The 6,830-nt window shown below is 47.8% G+C and overlaps 1 pseudogene; it reads right to left on the reverse strand.

Moving 5' to 3' along the window:
• Positions 1–1,176: 1,176 nt before the first annotated feature.
• Positions 1,177–4,839, reverse strand: LOC119310731 (annotated as a pseudogene).
• Positions 4,840–6,830: the final 1,991 nt, after the last annotated feature.

Raw genomic sequence — 6,830 nt, forward strand, 5'->3', positions numbered from 1 at the left:
AGGGAGACTATAGCAGATCATAAGACATCATCATATACACATCATGAACTTACTGTATAAAGTAATACAACAAGAATTTAATGTGTATATGTTGTCGTTGAGCGATCTGCCTTGATGCCTTAACCACCACAGGATCATCCTAACCGGCACCAATGTAGATCTCTTCAAACATTCATCTGAGATGATGGACATTAGTCCCTTCACTTTGCAGTTGAGACATTTGATACCAAATACATGGTGACATGTAGCAAAGTTGTAGCATGATGAACGCACAAAATTATCCCTGGTACCAATCTTCTGCAGCAGAACCCGCTAGATAAACTTCTTCAAAAAGACAGGTTAGTTCTATTGGAGAAACAATTTTCATCTGCGCATATACTAGATTGGGTGCGTGCACTATTAACTTGTGATAAACTTAAGATCAATTACCTATGCAAAGCAAGACAAGAGAAGCAAAGGAATGTGGTATTTTTCCCTTTTGTAGCGATATAAAACTAAATAAGATGATATTTGTTGTCTTCAAATTCAGATGAAAGTATCTCATTTTGCTTGAAAAGGCTAGCATGGCAAAACAAATAATTATAAAGAGCAGGACAGGAGTTACAACAGTAACAATATCAGAAACTTTTATTATATAGAGCAGGACAAGCAAGAGTTGCGACTAAAACAAAATAAAGAACACAATACTACATAACATGCAAAATCAAGTAATAAACATTAAAGAAAACAGCTCATAATTGATGCAAATCTGAAACCAACAGCTTTGATGCTGGGCACTGATGGATAATATCTCTTCATCTTCTATTTCTATAACATGAAATTCATAGCAAATTGCACCAATTTAAGGTTCAGTTAGACAGATACAAAAGGAGAAATGATAAGACGATAAATTAGGAATTGCCTTAAGTGAGACAGGAGCAAGGAGGAGCATCAGCTCAGCTCTGCAGCTGTATGCCTGCGCGAGTAGGCGAGTAGCGGGCTCAACCAGTGGAGGCAGGTGCACAGCCCGGCGCAGGCCAGCAGGGGCAGAGGAGAGCACAACCGGTAACCAGAGGAACAACAGCCGGTAAACCAAGAGGAAGAAAAAAAAAAGATTTACACAGAAGCAGGTAACTCGTTACTGGTTTGCCATCCCTAGAGAGATATACAGTGTACATCCCTACACCAACAGATTTCCTAAAGTAATATTAAGGTGCACTTGGGTGAAATCTTTCCTTCAAGATACCTTCTAACAATTCTATGGACCAAGTCAACGACGGTTTTTGCCTTCTTTTCACGCCCTTCTAGGGGATATTTGTCTGAATTATCTATACTTAAAACCTCCAATGCGGGGGCATTTTCCACCATGTGCGAAAGGAACTCAATTTGGCCAATGCATGCTTTAAATCCTGTAACATGCAAACTCTTCAAATTGTTGAACAGATGCTCCGGTAGCTTCCTGATAGGTTCAAGTTCTTGTGCCAAACGCACGTAACCAGGGAAACAAAACTGCAATTTTGAACCAAAAACAAAGTATAATGAGAAGGCTTGTGACTAATCAAACTGTTGCTATTATCGAATGTCAAAAACATATGCCCTCAGACAGACTTTTATCAAACTGTTGCTTTATTTCATGGAATATTTAGATTGAATAAAAAACTAGTAGCTTCAAAACAAAGAGAGTGGTATAAAGAACAAGCAAGCCTAACAGTCTATCTCCATCCATCAGTTCCACCACAACACCACAACTGAACGCCCGCGTCGTCCTCCCCCTAGGGCGACTCGGGCGGCCAGAAACCTAGCCGCCGCCGCCGCAAACTCCCTCCTCCCCTCCCTCCGCCGCCGCCGGAAGACGCCGCCAGGCTAAGCCCGGGGGCCAACGGCGGTGGCGGGGGATCTCCTCTCTCGCGCGTCTCTGAGGTGGGGCGGACCCCAAGGCGGGTGGTGGCGCGACCGATCTGGGATCCGCGGCGCGGCGGATGGCGGCAGGCGGCGGGCGGCCGGCCCGTCCTCAGACGGCGACGGCTTGGCGCTGCGGAGGCCAGGGCTGCGGGCGTTGCGGATGGCCCTTCGGGCGGCGGCGGCGGCTGCGATCAACGGCGACCGGCTTGGCTGCGGTGGCGTGCATGCTGCCTTCAGATCGGCGACGGCGGCGTGGAGGGCCTGGTGGTCTCGTCGGCGGCACCTCCGATCAGATCTGTTCTGACCGGTGCAACCGGCGGTGGTGGTCATCTCTTCCGTCAGAGGTGGTCGGCCTGAGGCTGGGTGTTTGGATCTCGGGATCCGTCATCTGGCACCAGCTGCGAGTCGGGGAGACGTAGTTGCCGGTGAAAACCGAGCCGACGGCGGGCGATGGCGGCGTTCCACGTCGTTACCTTGATGAAGTCATCGTCGTGACTACCGTCGACCCACTCGTATTGCTCCGGGGGAAACCCTAGGATCTGGTGTTCCAGACTGGACGATGGCGACACTGGGGTGTCGTTTCTCTCTTGGGAGCGTCGTTTTGTGGAGCAGCGCTGGAAGTCAGAGGCAGGAGGTGGAGCGGCTTCGTCTTGCACGGAGCTTCGGTGGAGATGTCAAGTCATGCCTGACCGACAGGTGCTACGCTTGGTCATGCCTGGTCGGCAGGTGCTGCGCACGACAGATCCTCCAAGGGCTTCAAGCTGTGTCGGCTCGTGGTACGTGGCAGCATGGCGCTGAGGTGTATCAGTGGCGACCGCGACGTGTACAGCTGTTTGCGCGCAGGGAGGAGGTGCCGTTGGGCGCCGTGGTGGCGTCGACGATAGCTGGACCGAGCAAGGTTGATGCATCAGTACAGTTCTGAAGATGAAGCGGTGGCAGTTGGCGGCGGCGGCCTCTGAGAGCACGCCGGACCAGTGTATGCCCCAGACCCGGCAAGTGGCTAGGTTGGGGTCTCGGGTCTTAGATGTTAGGCTTGGCTGCGATGTCTGTTTGGTATTAGGCCCAGGCTATCTGCGCCCCTTCATCAACTGGATAAGTGTAGCGACAGTTTGTTGCTTAGACGGCGGCTTTAGTCTTACTGTTGTATGACTTTGTAAGGTCTTGTGAGAATAATTAATAAAGTGGCCGTATGCATCGCCCAGATGCAGAGGCCGGGAGTCATCCTTCTTTTCTAAAAAAAAAAAATCAGTTCCAGGAGAGCATATGCATAATAACACAGATAAAATAAATTGTCCAGCACAACAGTTTGCTTATCACGTATTATACTTGAACAAGTGCTTCTAAGTTGTAAGCACGATAGTTGGCATGGTCCAAAAATGAGATGCCTAGTGCCTTGAAAGAAGCTGTAATGCAATAATGCTAAAAAGAAATGTATGGACTACCAAGAAGAATCCAATATGAGTACTTACGTGCAGCTCTAACTTCTCAATGAAAGGAGCAGACCTCAGAAAAGAGATCAGAGATAAGGTATCGAATTCTTCAACATAGACCAACCTCAACTGTAAATATTTCATCTGAGAAAACTCGCATCGGTGATGCATCAAACGGGGAATCTGAAAGATAGATAACCAAAGGTCATGACGCGGTAATTATTAAGGGATAGTCCATGACTTCCAAGGATGGTTCAAGAGCAAACCTTTTGTGGTTTACAGGCCGTATCAAGGGTCAGATGTTGCACGCTTGTGAGCACTTTAGCAAGTACAGCAATAGCGTGCCCAAAAGTGATTCTACCAAACCATATATCTGCACATACCAGTTCTCATGATTTACTCAGGTCAATAGGCACAGCCCTTCCTTTGTATTTAAAAGTCACAAGGTTCACTGCATCGAACGCTATACTTGTTATATTGCAGGACGCAATTTTCAAGTATAGCAGATGAGGCAGTGGACAGTTAACCTCTAGTTCACTATTGAGATGGCATCTAACAATACGCAGCCACTGTAGGTTACAGCAGTTTGACAGCATATGTAGAATATCCTTCCCACTGACATTCACTAAAGTTAAGGTCAAGCTTCTGTAGGTTAGGGAAACATCTGAACTGCATTGGTGGCTGGAAATCTACAAAACTAAGATGTATTTTCTGCAGACGGCATATACATTCCTTGTCTAAAAGCTCAAATGGGAATCTGTAGCGATCATCACGGCCTACAAGTTGACGCTCTTCTGGGAGTTACTTACCCAAAACCACCACATTATGGGCTAGGGTAACAGATCGGTACCACATTTGAGGCAGGGCACAAAAAAGCACCAACAGTGGGGCTAATCTGTAACGCGGAGCACTGATTCTTCGTTTTAGCCCAGAAAACAGCGAGTCCGATAGGTGGGTCCTGTCTGTCGGGCTGACGTGGCAAATACCAAGCACACAAAAAAACTCTGACTAGCTGAGGTGGCAGATGTGCTGCAGGTCCCACCTGTCATTGACTACATGGTCATCTTCATCCCATCTCTATTTCTATTGAGCATTGTGTCAAGCAGCTTGTGTGCGGCGAGCCATCTCTACCGATGCAAGTCGAGAGCTCCATGGCCATGGCAGTCGAGGCCCTACCCGACGTCCAGATCCTCCTCTCCCTTTTCCTCTTCGTCTGGAGCTCGCTCCCGTCCTCCAGCCCTCTCCCCGCTGTTGTCTGAGAGCTAGCCGTCGACGCCGCTCCGCGCTAGCATGGCCACCACGTAGTTTTGCCGACAAATAATGTCCCAGAGCTTTGCCTCCTCGCGTTGGTCATCCTCAACGACGAACAAGAGCCTAGACGCCGCAGAACGACAGAATCCATCGCGTCTTCAACCTCGGAGCCGCCGGCCGGCGGCGGCGAATTCTCCACCTTTAGAGCACCCCCGGCCTCGCCGGCCTGCTCATCTGAATCACCATGATCCCCCCTCTGTCTACCCCTTTCCCCCATTGTCAATTCGCTCCATAACTAGTTCGTCCGCCATGCCCGAGAGCTCCCGTTGTCATGCCTTTCCAGTCTCCACCGTTGTTGTTTGAGCACGAATTGGTCGCGTCTGAGCACCGTACCGAGATGCTAGAGCTCGCAGGAGGCCATCTGGACAATTAGGCCGCTCGGTTGCAAGCTGTAAACCGGCGCTCGCACAAGCCGGAGCTCCGCCGCCGCCCAGCTCGCCGCCGTCAACTCTGCTGGCCAATCTAGCACTTCCCACCACCACCAGTCTACGCGCACGGTCACCAGCATCCTATAAAACACAGCCTAGCGTTGAATGGTTGCCGGAATCGTCACGACTAGCGGCGGCTGCAGCCTGCAGGAGTGCTCCTGGTCTCGCCTGCGGTGGCGGCCAGGGCGGCTGCCGGCCTGCGTGGCAAAAAAAAATTAGTTGGGGCTGACGTGGCAAATCGTTGCTCTGTGGAAGTCTGACTACTTCTGCCAATCTGTGGAGCAACGATGGGGCTGACATGGCAAAAAAATAATCCACGTGGGCAGGTTGACTAGTAAGTATATAATAGATGATACTGAAGGCGGTGACTTCTTAGGATAATAATAAAAAATTTGCACGAAAGTATTGGTGGGTAAGAGATACTGATCGATCCGGTCGTGGAGGAAGCCGGTGAGGCCTGCATTCTCGATCAAAGAATAAAAATCTTCATGAATTCCAGCTTCTTTCGAGAAATCATTGCATGGTCATTCACACAACCGTACTTCCGCTAAGCAAGGAAGATTATACTTGGCTTTTTCCTTCTCTTTAGCTTGTTTTTCCTGAGAGCCCTGGCTAGAAGAGCCCCTCAAAAGTTTCCTTAACATTTCCTGAAAATTTCTAAAATTTTAGTAACTTCAAAATAAAAGTGAATAAAACTAAACAAGATTGGTAGCAACTATTCCTACAAGTGCCTAGAGCCTATATCAAGCATTGGAATTGCTTGGGACCTCATAAATACAACATGCAAGCTCAAGAACATGGTCACCTATGCAGCAAAAAACTGCAATGAATAAAGCACTAGAACAAAAACTAATTGGACCAATGGAGGAGTCACATACCAAGCAACAATCTCCCAAAGCAGTTTTGTGAATGGAGCTTTGAGCAAGGAGATCGAAAATCGCAGCAAAATGAGCTAGAACTCGTGCTTGAACTGGATGTGGATTTTTTTGGGTAGAAGATGAAGTGTGTGGGTGCTGGCATAAGTGGAGGGGGGCCACCAGGGGCCCACGAGACGGGGGGCGCGCCCAGGTGGGGTGGGCGCGCCCTCCACTCTCGGGGCCTGGTGCTTGCCCCTCCTGCAGTGATTTCAGTGCCTAAAATCCTCAAATATTCCATAAAAATCATACTAAATTTGCAGGGCATTTGGAGCACTTTTATTTTCGGGATATTTTTTTATTGCACGGATAATTCAGAAAACAGATGGATAATACTATTTTGCTTTATTTATTCTAAATAATAGAAAGTAAAAAGAGGGTACAGAAGGTTGTGCCTTCTAGTTTCATCCATCTCGTGATCATCAAAATGAATCCACTAACAAAGTTGATCAAGTCTTGTTAACAAACTCATTCCGAATAGCACGGAACCGGAGAAATTACGAATGACACTAAGTTACCTCAACGGTGATATGAAAATCCCCAACAATAAGAACATCATACTTTTTCTTGACAGTAGGGAGAGGAAATTCAAAACATCCAATAATGATAGTTGGAACTTTTCCAATAGAATTCATTCTATGAACTTGAGATTGTTTCCTCGGAAAGTGTACCGTATGCTCATTACCATTAACATGAAAAGTGACATTGCCTTTGTTGCAATCAATAACAGCCCCTGCAGTATTCAAAAAAGGTCTACCAAGGATAATCGACAAACTATCATCCTCGGGAATACCAAGAATAACAAAGTCCGTTAAGATAGTGACATATGCAACCACAACAGGCACATCCTCACAAATACCAACAGG

The sequence above is a fragment of the Triticum dicoccoides genome, chromosome 5B, assembly GCF_002162155.2.
Source record: "Triticum dicoccoides isolate Atlit2015 ecotype Zavitan chromosome 5B, WEW_v2.0, whole genome shotgun sequence".
Lineage (NCBI taxonomy): Eukaryota > Viridiplantae > Streptophyta > Magnoliopsida > Poales > Poaceae > Triticum > Triticum dicoccoides.